The sequence below is a fragment of the Sciurus vulgaris genome (genome assembly GCF_902686455.1).
Source record: "Sciurus vulgaris genome assembly, chromosome: X".
NCBI classification, from domain to species: domain Eukaryota; kingdom Metazoa; phylum Chordata; class Mammalia; order Rodentia; family Sciuridae; genus Sciurus; species Sciurus vulgaris.
The window spans coordinates 130,108,807-130,125,470 of NC_136471.1; the positions used below are offsets into that span (position 1 = coordinate 130,108,807).

At 35.8% G+C, this 16,664-nt stretch overlaps 1 protein-coding gene and 1 pseudogene across 8 annotated transcripts in view; one reads left to right on the forward strand and one right to left on the reverse strand.

The window, feature by feature from the left end:
• FRMPD4 (FERM and PDZ domain containing 4) overlaps nucleotides 1-16,664 on the reverse strand; it is a 912,953-nt gene that overhangs the window by 567,141 nt on the left and 329,148 nt on the right. The window lies entirely within an intron of this gene.
• LOC306651162 (coiled-coil domain-containing protein 181-like) lies at nucleotides 9,108-11,938 on the forward strand (annotated as a pseudogene). Its single transcript has 2 exons — nucleotides 9,108-9,122; nucleotides 10,758-11,938. The product of its transcript is annotated as a coiled-coil domain-containing protein 181-like (transcript).

Consider the following 16,664-nt stretch of genomic DNA (forward strand, 5'->3'; position numbering starts at 1 on the left):
CTTTTTTCATGATGTAATATAAGAGGCAGTCCAAACGATGTTACTAGTAAAATATTCACTATAAGATAAAGGGTGATTCTTAACACAATCAATCTGGACATTTTAATAGTGAAGAAATTCATAAAGCTAAAGATATATATAGGTAAATTCTACAGCTGATCACAAAATTTGTGATTAGAGGGAAAATAAATATATCAAATTTCACTGTTTTGCAACATAAGCAGATCACCTTAGGTGAAGAAGGAATCTCCCTAACCTCAAAATGTCGTGTTCAACACACAAAAGGACATTTCACCTGCTAGGGGTGAAAGCAGAGGAGTCTTCCCAGTTTTGCATAAACCCCAGATGCTGCTGTCAGGGTGTCTGTGGTGGGCAGTGACTCCGAAAGCATATGTTATCACCACTGTGACTCACTGCTACACAGACTAACTCTCCCTGGCACTTGTGGTCCTCAGTTTCAAGGGCACTAATTGTAAATGTCATTGAAAATGATAAACAGGAAGCAAGTCACAAAAAACATGCATCTGCTTCTAGAAAAGTCTGGATCCAATTTACTACTATATTCTGAGTGGGGGATCTGTTCTGCCAACTACCATGCCTCAAGCAACCATGTCTATTCCAAGGAGAAGGTGCTGCAGTAATTTCAAAGCCTTTATTCCTACAAGGCTCTTTATCTTCTCCCTAGAAACCACCAGCAGCTTTTTTGGGTTTGATACTGGGTTGTCCAAAATGCACCACACAACCCTACCTTGATTAAGCCTGAGTTTTATATAGTTACCAATTGGATAAACACTGTTAAATATGAGAAAGCAATCGCCACCCTAGAGTTAATTATTTGTGCCACCAAAAATTAGTCATCAGTCCCTACAACGATTATTCTAGGAGGAAAATAACTAGTTCATCTGCAATTTAAGATTAACCCCTACAATGCAGATTTTTTACATTCTCTGACATTTCACAACAGCTACTGTTGTTTTGAGTAAATCATATCCATTTAATTCAGAAACAAAATTCACAGGTAACATGGGTTCAAAGGAAGAAGGGAAGATATAGCAGGATGGTTCTCTAGAAAGAGGGCTATTGAAAACTTTTGGAATGCTTAATGGCTGTATTTCCTTTGGTAGTGGTGATAAAAATCATTCTCTTTTAAACAAGAGTAGAAAAGCCTGGGGGTATATCTCTATGGTAGAACATATGCCTAGCCCACACAACGTCCTGGGTTCCATCCCCAGAGCCAAAAAATGAAACACGAGGTGGATGAGTTACTTTCACTAACATTCACATTGTTAGAGATGAGATGATTATTATTTGATTGTATAGCTAGAAATATATAAAATGCAACAAAATACAAATAATATTTTTCCATAAAAGAGATAGCATTATTATTTTAAAAGGTAGCTCTGTGTGATCACAGGAGGCAAATGATAACAGCATATCTGAGAGGCATTCACTCCTGCAGTACACACAGTAGTTACAAATAGGGACTCTGGAGCAATGGTCAAATCCTGACTCTGCTTCTTCCTTGATTAAGTTACTTCTCCTTTTAGGCCCTTGGTGACCTCTTCCTCTGAGAAGTGGGAATGACAATATAACCCATCTCACTGGGTTGTTGTAAAGAAAAAATACCTATGATACTGTTTATGAAATGCTTATAAAAGTGCCTGGGACTCAGTAAGCTCTTGATACATTGTTATAGAACCACAGCAGCAGTAACAACAGGCATTGTATTTAGGAGTAATATCACCCATACATTCAGGAAGTGGTAATTACTAATATAAATAGTAGGAAATAGTAAAATTGCAGAACCATGTAATAGCATTAATATTCATATTAGTAACAATACTAGTAATACTCTAATACTATCAACATTGCTAATATTTGTAATTAACAATACAAAGAGCATTGCTATTACCAGTATTCATAATAATACTAATAAACAAGGTCCTGAACATCCTTCCAGAGTCAATAAAATAAGGCAATATAAAAATTATCTGTTTTGTACCAGAAATTATCACTTATTTTCTACACATTGGTATTCTAAAGAACATGAAATCCTTCTGCCTTCCTCTTGAAGAAAATAATTATATCTTGGAGCAATATTAGGAAAAGAGCAATCTGTAGATTAAATGGAATGAAAGCCACAGAGGAACTATTGAAGTAAGGGTTATTTATGATTTGTGTTGATTATCAATGAGGAGAAAATGCTACAAAGAAAAGAATATAGAGGCATCTGCCTCAAAGAGAAAGAAAACAGCATGTTACACCAGCAATAGTAGCTTCCAAACTACAGTGAATTCATTACCTAGAAGCAGATTATCTACTCTGAGAATGATGGTGGTCAAAAACATGGTAAAAAAACATTCACATAGAGAACAGCATGCACTAATTAGAACTTCATCGCAACAAAGAGATACCACAGTGTACCTACTTGTAACCACCTGCATAATTCTGGTACAGTCAGTTTAGCTATAACACTTGTTTTACAAATGAGAAATCGTTTCAATGGGATTAATACATTAGGGAATGCTTTAAGTACAATGCAAATCTCATGTTCACTTATGCACAATTTCATCTGACAGAAGTGCTATGAATGTAGAAAACTACACCCAGGTAAACAGACTTGTAGAGGTGCACACGAAATAATCACGTGTGTACAAACACACACCTCCCTCAATAAGACAGCTACCTCAGTCCACAGCATGTATGAGAAGCAATATCCATTCCCATCTAGTATTAAAACTTCCCCTCTAATTTCTGAGCATCTTTCTTCCACCCCTTCACAGTAACTCAGTATCTGCAACTCTTCCAACATCCACTGCCACAAGCAAATTTCAGTTCTTTTCAAGGGAATGGGATATATATATTATAGTATTACATACTTCCCAATCATTCAACATATGCAAAACTGTTATCATTACCATTAGCTTGCTTCTTTTAAAAATGTGTCACTGGCAAAGGTTTTGTGTATTTTAAGTGTTGTGCCCTTCAACCATTGCTCCTGTCAGCCTGGTGCTTTCTTTTGTAGAGTGTCATAATTTTAATAATGCTTATGCTGCATTAAAGTAGAACTGGCTGTATCTATATTCCAAAGTTTCCCCAGTATAAGAATGACATATTCTACTGCCAAAATTCAATAGGAGAATACAGAACATAGAGACATGTGGCAGTCTAAGGCAACTGTTGTAGGGAAACCTAATTGTCCTGAAAATGGAGGATTTGCTCGCTCTCAGAAGAGGACAGAGGACATAGTGAGCTATGTTCTGAGAAGAATGAAGATAAACCTCCTGGAACTCCACAGAAATCTCTGTGACAGAGACTGCTCAGTCCATTACCAGATCAGTTTCATCTCTTTGTGACACAATTACCTGTCTCTCTTGCGGGGGATAGACCTGACCTCAGAACCTGTTCTCCTGATGAGATGAGCACAAGTCCTCTACCTGCCTTCAATCTGCTCCACCATCCCTTTCAAAATCTTCCTGCATTATGCAGAAAAGCAGGAAGACATGGAAGCTGCTGCTGAAGATAATGGATCCATAGGACAGGAACAATTGAGGTTCCTTGCATCACCACTTGGAGGAGACTTTACATCAGCAGGGCATAAATGACTTCAAATTTGGAGACATTACACATTTTGGGGTCATTTAGTTGCAGCAGATTTACCTTAAGTCATTAAATCAGATGGGCTGACCAATCAAAGCTATTACGCATGTGTACCCTGATTCAGTTTGAAACTCAAAGGTTAACAAGAATGGGATCTTAATAAGTTATACTCCAGTAATACTCCATGTAGTATAATATGTCAAAAAAGACTCTACTGTCATGTATGTGTAAAAAGAACAAATGAAATACAAAATAAAATATTAAAACCAGGGTCTTCTCACACTTGTTCAAGAAGCCTGTACACTTTCTATGCAACAGATTCGCTATAATTGTAGGGGTTAGATAATAGCAAAAATGGTAGTCTCTTCTTACAAGGAATATATATTCTTGTTAAGGGGGGGAAGTAATTGATAACAAAAGATAGTTACAGAGTTATAGAGCCATTTTTACTTCTAGGCGTATGCACATAAGGACAAGAATGATCAGAGAAGCTGTTCACTGTCAAAATGGAAAACTCCCCAAATAGGCACCAACAGGAATGCTGAGAAATAAATTGAAGATCTTCAGCATTATCATACAATGGAATATTATACAGCAAGAATGTCTACCTCCTTTTTCACTTTTTATTCCAGTCTGATTGCCTCCAATTCAAAGTATAAATTGTTTATTTGCCACCAAAGCACACCCTCAAGTGTTAGGTACTCTTATCTCTGCAAATACTAAGAAGAGCACAAGTAGAATTATGGGGAAAATGAATTTCTCTGTTAATGACATGTTTATTTTTCCCCAATAAATCTTCCCCATCTAACCAACTAACCCACTTGCCTATTTTCCCCTCTCTTCTCATATTTCCCCTTCACTATCTACACAAATGTGACCATATGTACACACACACACACACACACATTAGGTTTATCTTCTATCACTTCTAATGCATTCACATCTCCTGACTCACTGAGATGAGCAATGGCTATATGGTTTGGAAAACTTACATCATTTCTAATGCAAGAGAATATTCTTTGCCAGTCAGTACATGACCATCTCCAGGGTTGACAATTTCTGTACTGGTTAGTGCATTTTACTTAGAATCCTTTCAAGACAGAAACCGGCTTAGACTAGATGAAGAAAGAACAAAATATCAGCTTACATGAGTAAACCTACCAAAGTCTACTGACCTCTCGCATGGCTGGATGCAGAGCATGGATGCCCTGAAGAGTCCTTTTGTCCAATACCTCACATGATGCTGGCTCAGGATCTCAGGCAGAAGTCCCGTGAAACTGGCACCTAAATTGCAGGGAGCTTCAGACTTACATTCCTAAAGGTTTGTCAATATAGAAGAACCAAGCTGACCTTTGTCAGCAAAAGTTCAAAACACTAGGGGTGAGCGCTCTCACTGGTTCTGCCTGACCCTGAGGTCTAATGGTCAGCAGACACTTTAGTACACAATGGTTGGCCAGGGAAAGAAGAAGTTCTCAAAGGAAGGGAAGCCAAGTTCCAAGAAGAGGAAAGAGTTCCCAGAAGGGTAAATGATCATACATCCACACCCTAGTGTTTCTCAAACATGGCTGCAACTTATTGAAACTACTTCAGTGGGCTATGATTAGCAGAATTAAGAATATGGAAAAGGATAAAAATGGAGAGAATCTGTTTCTGACTCATACTATTTTGTAAAACTTGTTTTAATTATATGTGTATGCGTGCATGTGTATATACACACACTTGTACATGTGTACTAAGTAACAGCAGAAAAAATTCTTACAGTGAATTTTGATGGAAAAAAACCAGAGTACTACAATCATCAATATTATGTTTAAAATATGAGTACACCTACTCATTTATGGGAATATTAAGCATATATTTTGTATCTATCACTATGTCTCCATTAATATAGTTATATAGTTATGACTATAGATGCAGAATAAAAGTATAGCTAAGACATTTTTATTATGAACTATTGCACCTTAATCAATGAGAAATGCATGATTTTGAATTTATTTTCAATATGACATTCAAACAATGTTGCCTATGAACTTAATTAGTTTTATAATAAACAAAAAAATTATTTTAATTACTTAATTTTTATGATTATCCTCAATAACTTACTTTCAATCATATGATTCACACATGCTTGCTGGAGATAACTTGTTCATTACAGGAAAGCAAAATGAAAAGACCTCTTCAGTTTTTGTAAACTCAAATTCTGCAGCATATGGGATGCATGGAAGCACATTTTCTACTCGTGTAAAACTCCAGCATTATGAGCTGTTCCCTATCAAGGTCACCACTATCATCAGCTGATGAGTCAGTCCATAATTATCTAGTGCTCATGGAACTCTCTCTTCTGGATATTAATTTAGCAAATCCTCTGTGCTCTCCAGAGCCAATGCTCTTTGTGGCCTAACCAACAGTCATTTCCTCACCTTCTTTCCAATCAGAGTTTCAATTTTGCAGAGGCATCAGATGGACATGGACTGGGCTGGCAGGGGTGCTGAGGTCCTCTCCATGCTAAAAATTGACTCTTGATCATATAAGCCTATTTGTCAATGTAAGATGCCTCTGCTATTTTGAGTGGGATAGCTCTTCAATTTATAGGAGTGTCTCAATCATGTTAGGATGATGAGCATCTCTGGTCCCTTCCTACCATGTACCTATCACACCTACATTCCATCTATCTTAAACAATTAAAATTTCCCCTGGGGCATTTCCCAACAGCTTCCCCTAGTTGAGAACAACTGGGTCTCCAAAACTGAGATTGGCAGATATTTTCTATAAAGGGACAGATACTAAGTAGTTTAAACTTCATGGACCATATGATCTCTGTTGCAACCATGTAACTCAGTTATTTTAGTGCAAAAATCAACCATTAATTATATGTAAGTGATGGCCAGAATTGTGCTCTAATAAAATTTTGTTTACAAAAACAGGTAGTGGGCTGGATTTGCTCCATAGATCAAACTTGCCAATGCCTGCTAATCTACAGCAACCATGGTGATTCTCCACACCAAGTAAATTTAGGAAAGATTTGGGATATGGTGGCAATTCTGGACAACGCAAGAATGGGGGACTCTGCTACGCGAATTTTGGGAAAATTCTCCACACTCTCAGGAAGGGAGGCATGGAAGGAACAAACTTCCTCTCTTCTCCTCACATTTGGTCTTTTCTGTGTGAAAATATGGTATCTGCAACTATTGCAGCCATTCTGAAACCACAAGAGGGACATTCAAAATGCTGAAATGGCACACCGAAAAGGTGTCAAAAGCCAGAGACCCTGAATCCAGTTAAACAATCCCAAAATGGCCCTATTTCCACATTTCTTTTGTGAGATAACAAATGGTCCTTTTCTTTATTTATTTTTTGTGTTTTCTATTACTTGCTGCTGATATCATCCTAATGAATACACTTTCAACTTAGCCATAAAACAGTAAGGATAATATATTTCTACAAGAATCTGAGTATTCAGTTGGATGCTTGTTAGCTACTTCCCGAATTCAAGTGTTGTAAAAACAACAGCCTTGTTGTGGTTTCCCAAGTCCATTTCTGAACAACAGGGATATTATTGGAGAAAAGTGTGTTGACTGCCATCTCAACTCCCCTTCCTTTTTTCCTCTCTTCTACCAGAACTCTGATTCTAAGTGTTAAGATCTTTAGACAGGTGGGCCATTTTGGTCAATAAGATTCTAAGGAGAAATTCTCAGCTTCTAGCAAGGATGTTCCTCCATGATAAAAAAGTAAGAGCCACAAAAGGAGAATGCTCATAATACTCAAGCCACCCCATTTCTGAACCCAGTTATAAAACGACATAATGCCTGGAGGTGTGGCAACTACTTTATACACATAAGGTGATAAAGCCCAAGGCTGACATAGAAGAAAAAGGGGAAAATTTTGGATCCTTGTTGACCTGAGTCAATAAACCTCAATCCAGGAACCACCTACTTTTGGAAATACAGTATTTAAGAGACTGACAGTCAAGCATTCCTTCTTTGCAACTAAAATATTCTGATAAACTTAAGAAATATAAAAAGACATTTTTACTTTAAAACATAGCTGTAATTTAAATCACTTACCTACTAAGTGTAGGTGTCCTTAAATAAACTACCCATGTTTTAATGGAGGATGCTCCACTTCCATGGAAGTAGGTAGTCACTGCATAATCTTATAGGGTTGAGCTTGGGGGTAATATGCCCTTCTTTTTCTTTTATTGTCTTAAGCAAGCCAACTTTTCCAGTGTGGTTTTTGCACTTTCCTTCAGAGCATCTACTTGTAGCAGCAAAACCAGCAGTGGACAAAGGGAAACCACTACATCAATCCTTTGCTTTTAATCCTTTACTGCATAACATGTGTGAGTTACTATATCTTCTTGGTGCACAAGAGCAGAACGTAAACACTTAAAACACAATTCCTATTTAAGTTGTTTGAAATCTGGGGAGAGAAATCACTCTTTTTAGTAGGTACACTCATACAGAGAAACATCTGAAGTGCAAAGTGATATTGTTCAAAGCCCCACTTATGCATAATTTTTAAAACCCAGAACAATAAATATATATCTAAATCTCTATCTACACATTCATTTGAAATTCCCTTTCCAACAAGAAACACTTGTGATATTTGATGACATAGGATTGAGTCCAGCACACTTTCTATAAAGGGGCAGATATTTGACTATGAACCATGTGGTCTCAGCAGAAACTACTCAACTCTGCTGTTTTAGCCATGAACAACATATAAATGAATAAGCACTGACAACTATGTTCCAAAAATCACTTCATTTGTGGACACTAAAATTCGAATTTCATAATTTTCATGTATCATGAAATATACTTTTTTGAGGCAGAATCTCACTACTTTGCCCAGACTAGGTTTGAACTTGCCATACTCCAGCCTCAACTTCCCAAATAGCTTGGGATCATAGGTGTGAACCACTGTGACCAATTTCTTTTGATTTCTTAGAATCATTTATAAATATGAGAACCACTCTTACCTCAATATAAACACAGGCAATGGTTTATATTTGGTTCAAAGACTATAGTCTGACAATCTCTGACTCCTGACCTAGGACACAGCAAAAATTCTTAAATGACTTCTAGGTCAGCAGTAAAACTATGAATTATGTCCAGCATAGTTTTATGCACACATCTTCTTGTGTTCAGATGATCCTTCAAAAATGTTAGCATGTATACATGTAATAGACTACTTAGCACATCATTATATTCCAAATAAATGGAAATTTACAAAATTTACATGACTGCAACAGTACCAAAGAGAGATAAAGTAAAGGATTAACCAGTAGAGAAGGATCAGATACTTTATTGCCTCCTATGTGTTCATCAACTTAGTTAAATAGCACTCTATTCCTCAGCCTGTCAACATAATTTCAACCGGAAAGCCAAATTATGAACTAATAGCACTGTAATCAAATTACAATCCTAAAGGAAACATCCATCAATAGATGCCTAGAATGTGATTCTCCTCAAAAAACCATGAAGTTATCCCCTTTGGTAAGTGGGAAGATGTCAGATGATAAGGTATTTAAGAATACTGTCAAAAATTAATAAAATTTAAGTTTTAAAAATTCATCAGACATGCTTTCCTTGCTAGGGTTAGAGAACAAAACATATTTTTGTTTATAATCCTATCAGAGAAGACCTTATCCAGATATTAAAATTGAAGGAAGTTTGCTTTGGAGTACTCAATTCTATACAAAAAGAGATCATTTTTATAAATACATGCTCTTTGAGTTTTATCTTAATTTTCTAATAAAAATCATCATTAAAATTTTAGAGATCTGAATTTTATTAGACTTTTTGATATATATCCTTAATATATTAAACTATCTCTTATGTTTCATTTATTCAAAACCGTTAAAAACTAAGAAATTATAGCTTAGAACTGTGCAATTTATACATCCATCAAGGGTAGATTTTTCAACATTTTCTCATATTTTGGGATATAGTAATTTATTCAATTTTCCTTTTTTTTTGACACAGGGTTTCATTATGTTGGCCAGACTAGATGCACACTCCTGGCCTCCAAATATCCTCCAGCTTCAGCTTCCTGCATGCTGGGACTATAGGCCTGTGCAGCTATACCTAGCTTTTACTCAGTTTTCTTTCTCTAAGTATATTTTCTTTATCTCCTACTCCTTCTCAATTCTAATACCACTTTTTTAGTTTCTTGTGTTTTTTTTACATGTCTTTGATACACAAGCATATGTACTATTGTGTCTTGATATCCTCACTTAATATATCCTGGAGATCATTCTCTATCACTGCATAGAATGTTGCTTTATTAATTTTTTGCAGCTGAATAGTGTTTATTCTAAGTTCTCATATATGAATTTCCTTGAATTTGCTCATTCTGTTGTAAAATGATGGCGTTTTTGAAAGATAATTAAATTTAGAGAGCAATATCACATTATTTTACTATGTTACAGAAAAAGGAAACTAAGTCTACTTGATCAAAATCCACCTGAAGTTCCATCTACCATGACTCAAACTTTCCTCTTCACCACTGCCTTATGTCTTGGTATGAGGTTAACTTGCATGACAAACGCTGCTTGCCAACTTTAATACTTGTGAATCTAGAATGCCCAAAATTTTAGCATAAAATTTAAATACTATTTTAATGACATCTCAACCTACCTTCTGACTTTTATCAGTTTTGAAATACTCAGTATGTCTTTAAAAACTTTACTCATGAAATCCAAAGACTTAACTGTAAAGCTATTCATCAAATTTGTTATCTAAAGTAAAACATTGGAAACAATCTAAATGTTAATGAAATAGGAAATAAATAAATAGTGGTATATGTAGTTGTTAATTTTATATTCAGAAAGAATGGCATGATGTGGGAATATAAGATTTTGTAAAAACTTAAGTTTAAAATTATGTATTCATATTACCTATGTGAAACAGATTAAAGGTTAAAGAACAGAGAAGGCTAAGTGATTATACCAGGCTGATGGAATTTCACATATTTATCTTTTCCTTTATATGTACTATATTTTCAAAAATTTTTACACTAAAGCTCTACTGTTTATATTCAAAAAAAGCATGTTACAAATCTGTTGTTACTGTTTTTTTGAACCTTAGATTTATGTGGATACCTTATTAGTATCTTTGAAATTCTAGTTTATTTGTTAAAAGGTAATATATCCCTAGGGTTCAAAATCAAAAGAAAATGTGCTGCTATCACTTACTGATGGAAACTGTGAAGAGAACAAAGATAGGAAGATACTGGTAGAGTAAGATGGATAGTTTGAACCTCTGAATTTACAAAACATTGAGAGTCAAGGCGTTTTGGCCCCCATTAATAATACTAATAGTACAGAAAATGAACCTCAGCAGTTGTTACTCATATCTCCCAATTACTATCTCAATAGTGTCAAGAAAGAAGAGTCTGCAGTAAAGATTCACGCTGCCACTCACTCAACAGGAGAGTCATGGGCTGATGACCCTCAGCTACCACCCAACCCCAAGGCTTGTCCAAGCTTAGCCCTCAACCCAGATAGAAGTAAAGGACATGGAAAATCTCATCACCAGACATGGTCTGCAAATACATCTTCAGTGAATTTAACATATTGTCTTTCCCCATGACAAAAAGAACTCCAAAGACAGCTAGAACAAAGGAGAGAAAGGATAAAGAAAGAGGAAGAACAATGGAAAATAGAAGAACAGAAAGAAAAGAAAAAAAGAGAATGACATGGTATTTAAAGCATGATTGCAAAAGAAAAGAGCAGATTCTAAAAATGAGGAGAATTCAGTGAGCAAAGCAAATTGAAGATATGAACAGTAGACAAGAAAGCAGAGATGCACAAGAAGCTTTTCGATTGTGGCCTAAGAAAAAACATGAAGAGGAGATGAAAGAAAGGAAGACAGAAGAACTAAGAAAACAAGAGGAATGCTTATTCTTCCTTAAAGGAACAGAAGGGTGTGAGAGAGCTTTTAAACAATGGCTAAGAAGGAAATGCATAGAAAAATTAGCAGAGCAAGAAACTATGAAGGAGAGAACTAGACAGCTTCGACTAGAAGCAAGACATTCTAAACAGCTACAGAACCACCTTTGTAACATGCCAGATGCCGAAACTTTTCAGTTTACAGATCCTTACAGCTGAAGGTATCTATTAAATACTTCATTTGGCAGCCTGTTGTCATCGAAATTTTGTATATGATTTTTTATGGCTCTTGTGTTTTGATAATACTCAAAATTATGGAAAAGGTATTTATCTTTTGGTGATGTTAACAATAAATATATGTTTTTGTAACATTGAAACAAAATAAACTTCTCTTGCAGTGTTGGAAAAAAATCAAAATAAACAAAATGAAAAACTTGGGCAGGGACATGGTCCCTGTGTACCTCGCTCCCTCAACATAACCCTCTGAACCACTGTTTTACAGAAGGTACAAAAATTGTTTTTATTTTTTGTATTCTTTCAGTAATTTTTATGTAAACACTTGAAAATATTATATATATATATATATATATATATATTGAATTTGCCCACCTTTTAAAACAGACTTGTAACTTGTTAATTTCGATTAGTAAATATATCTGGAGATCTTTCTAGATCATCACAAAAAGGATTTCCTTTTTTTCACAGCTGTGCTCTATTTAATGTAACTTTTAAAGGAAGTTCTTGTAGACCCATTTGTTAAAATTGGCTCATCCAGTGTGGTATTGAAAAAGAGAACTATAGCTGGGTGTGATGGCGCACACCTGTAATCCCAGTGGCTCAGGAGGCTGAGGCAGAAGGACTGAAGGTTCAAACTCAGTCTCATTAATTTATAGAGGCCCTAAGTAACTTAGTGAGATCCTGTCTCAAAATAAAATATAAAAATGGATGGGGACGTTGCTTAGGATTAAGTGTCCCTGGGTTCAATCAATGGTATCAAAAAAAAAAAAAAAAAGGAGAAATGAGAGGGAGAGAGAGAGAAAAAAATAATAATCTTTAGGTCAAATAATAATCTTTAGCAAGATTATCTGCATTAGTTACAATTCTCTCTTGGAAGTATAGATATAATGTTTACAATTGGAAAAGACTAATATTTTCCATCTAAAACCAAAGGGAAAGAAAATAAGTCTGAGAATGAGAGGACCCAGGCCCAGATGTAGGGCTGGGAGCCAAGCTGTAGGGGAAGGCAGCAGTTCCCTGCCAGGTGTGCAGTGGTACAGGCAGTGATGAAGTCATCCAATCTGTTGCATGAGGTACAGAAGCAGGTATACCTATGATTGTCAATATTTGACATCATGTGGAATGCAGTATGGCTTTATTCTGATGTATTCATAATTCACCAAATATTATCTACTGTGAACAAAGGAGGTATAATACAATTGGGTTTTACCCTCAAAGAGTTCATAAATGAGACATTGCTCAATACTGAACTTAATTATAATGTAATCTATATGGGTCAACTATTACCATGATAAAGCTGCATAACACAGCGTCTTACAACAGTAATCATCAGTTTTCATGCTTAGAGTTTGCCACATGGTGCTGCTTCATGTGGCTCTAGCTTCTAGAACCAATAGGCTACACCAAGCAATACTTCGTACAGTAATGTTACAAGCAATAAAGATATGTGCGATGTCCATAAAGGCATTCTTCTACCCAAACTGATACTGTGACTCCTGTCCATGTTCTATTGGCCAAAGCAAACCCTTTGTTCAAGTCAGACAATAAGGCAGGAAATATACTTCAACTCCTGCAGGAGGAATTATAAGGTCACACAGAAAAGGTTTGTATTCATGGAAGGTTTAAGAATTAAAAGCAAAAGTGCAATCTAACACACTAGGAATAAATGCTATAAAAAGGGTAGGGCCACCCAGGATGTCCATTAGGGGCAGAGTACACAAGAAGACTAAATTTCCTAGGTTCCCTTATAGTTAGATACAGCTAGAGTTTTGGTTAATGGAACTAGAATGATGTACTTCAATTTGGGGCATGGCTCTTTAAAACCTCCCACTCAGTCTTCCACATTTTCCCAGCACCTGTCAGTTGAGCAATGATACACAGGCAACCTTGCATCTCATATTGAAGATTAAAGAGCATCTATCTTCCATGTTCCATTAATGACTATATGTGGTGGAAACGAAACCCCATCAGGAACACTGGTTTGGGGTTTTATGTGAACAAAACCTAAGCCACTACATATTCAGAGGCTAATCTGTTCAAGCAGTTAGATTATCATAGCCCCTACAAGGTGCTACTTGAGTTATTGGGAGATTAGAGAATGCTACATGGAACAAGTTTAGATTAAAAAGTTTAAAAATAAAGTTTTCCAGGTAAAAAGGATGCAATGTAAAAATTATTCCAGACAAGATGTGGAAATTATACAAAGTCTCAGAGGTGTGGTATCTTGTATGTCTTCTAAGAAGTTCAGCATGGCTAGAAGTAGGGGTGTGTGAGTGTGAGTGTGTGTGTACATGTGTGATTGGAGCTGAACAGGAAGCTAAGGCTAGGAAGAAGGAATAAAAAGTGTCCAGAAATATGACATACAAAGGAAATAAAGGGAACATATCCAAATCTGAGAAGGTGAAGATAAGGAATGTGGAGCAAGTAGAAAAGAGTCACTTCAGAAAGCTTCAAAATTAACCTACAAAAGGAATAGTAACTGCTAATAATCTAAGAACCCAAAGGGGAATTTGAATATTGGGTTAGAGATACCAAGGAAGAACAGGAAAATACTGTACCTGTGCAAAGGATAGAAATCTGTAGTAAATACTTTAGGCTTTGCAATTTATATGGTCTACCAGTAACCTACATTCCCAGTCCTTTTTAATGTTACTTTGACACAGGGTTTTGGTAAGTTTCCCAGGCTTGCTGCACTACCACAGCAAGCTCTATTGCTTTATTTTAATCCATTAAGTCTCAAGTTTTCAATTCTGCAAAGATTTCAACAAGATTCACACAGGTGAGCTGGGGTGGTGGCTCAGTGGTAGAGCACTTGCTTAGCAAGTGTGAGGCACTGGGTTCAATCCTCAGCACTACATTAAAAAATAAATAAATAAATAAAATAGAGGTGTTGTATCCATCTACAACTAAAAATTTTTTAAATAAAAATATTGACACAGGTGCATTAAAATAAGTTAAAATGATAATCTGTACCTTATATATTTTTTTACATATTTTTTCACATGCTCTAGTCATTGACCTATCATTTTTCTCAAAGGAACGGAACTCCATGGTGGCTTCTGCATGTAATACCAGTAACACAGGAGTCTGAGGCAGGAGGATTACAAGTTCAGAGCCAGCCTTGCCAACTTAGTAAGACCCTGTCTCAAAATAAAAATAAAAAGAACTGGGTGTGGCTCAGTGGTAGAGCACCCCCCGGGTTCAATCCTAGGTAACACAAAAAATAACAGAAAAAATAACAGAATTCTAAAAGCATGATATTTATTTCTAAATTTAGGATGAATGGTACATTTGTTGCTCAATTTAAGTTTTTATACATGTCACACATCTTGAATGATGGAACTAAATGGGGTTTAAGCTTATCTCAGATAAAAATCATCTTTTTTTCATTTTAAAAAATCTCTTACTCTGCCATGAAGAATGATAAAATCATGGCATTTGCAGGCAAATGGATGAAATTGGAGGATATCATGCTAAGTGAGATAAGCCAATCTCAAAAAACTAAAGGACGAATGATCTCGCTGATAAGCGGATGAGGACATATAATGGGGGGTGGGAGGGGTTAGCGTTAGGGTTAGGGTTAGGTTTAGGGTTATGGAGGGGGGCAAGAATGGAGGAAGGAAGGACTGTATAGAGGGAAAAGAGGGGTGGGAGGGGTGGGGGGGAAGGGACAAAATAACAGAATGAATCAAACAACATTACCCTATGTAAATTTATGATTACACAAATGGTATGCCTTGACTCCATGTACAAATAGAGAAACATGTATCCCATTTGTTTACAATTAAAAAAAACTCACAAAACTTATGAAACATATGAAAAATACCCAAAATAAAAATTAAAACCTGAGAGTAAATTTAATTGTAGGGAAACTACTATTCCTTTTCAAACTTTAGAAACATATCCTTCATGAAAAGGATTATGCTTTTCTATCATTCTAAAGGGCTTCCTAAAATAGTAGCATCTACAAAAATCCATTTAAATGTAAACATAAATTGCTTGTTGAGCTTATAGTAGTAAAGCATAGATTTCTTAGAAATACATGGTGGCACATGCCTGTAATCCCAGCAGCTCAGGAGGCTAAGGAAGGATAATCATGAGTTCAAAGCCAGCCTCAGCAATGGCAAGGCACTAAGCAACTCAGTGAGATCCTGTCTCTAAATAAAATACAAAATAGGGCTGGGGATGTAGCTCAGTGGTTGAGTGCTTCTGGGGTCAAGCCCCATTACCCCCCTTAAAAAGAATTAATAGAAGTTGATGACATTTTAACCATCATTCACAGAAAAAGATATGTTTTGAATGTCAAAATAGAAATGAAAGTGTATTCTCTGAGACCTGGGCCAAAAGCAGGCCATTTATTTCTAAATATTAATGTACACTCCTTTATATTCAAGAAGTACTGATTGTGGGAATTGCTCAGCTAAACAAAATAAGCATTTGTTTGCAACAAGTATCATAGTGGATTGTATATGATTTGGCTCACTAAATATTTAGTATGGAGTATTTATCATATATCAAATATGGTAAGCCATACTTGAAAATGTGTTTCTAGAGGAACAGTTCAGGCAGGAAACCCTTCTTACATCTTTGCCAGGAAAAATGGGAATGTTAACTTTGTTATCTAAAACTAAGGCTTAGATTTCCTCAAGATAACTTTTAGAGTTTAAGTATATAATGACCTAAATTAGTCAGAAGCAAGACAGCATGTTTTTGATATACTTTCACCATAAAGAACTAAAGGTAGTCTATAGTTTTTCATTACAATGTTTTCAGTCAGATCATAAATATGTGAGGTTAAACTTAACTCCAAATGGATACAGTCTACCTGCATTCCTCTTCAACTGAATTTACTCATCTAGTTTTTTTTTTTTTTTCCATTTGAAAACAGATTAGGGAAGGTCATTAGCCATTAGGACCAGATGGCTCAAGTGTACTG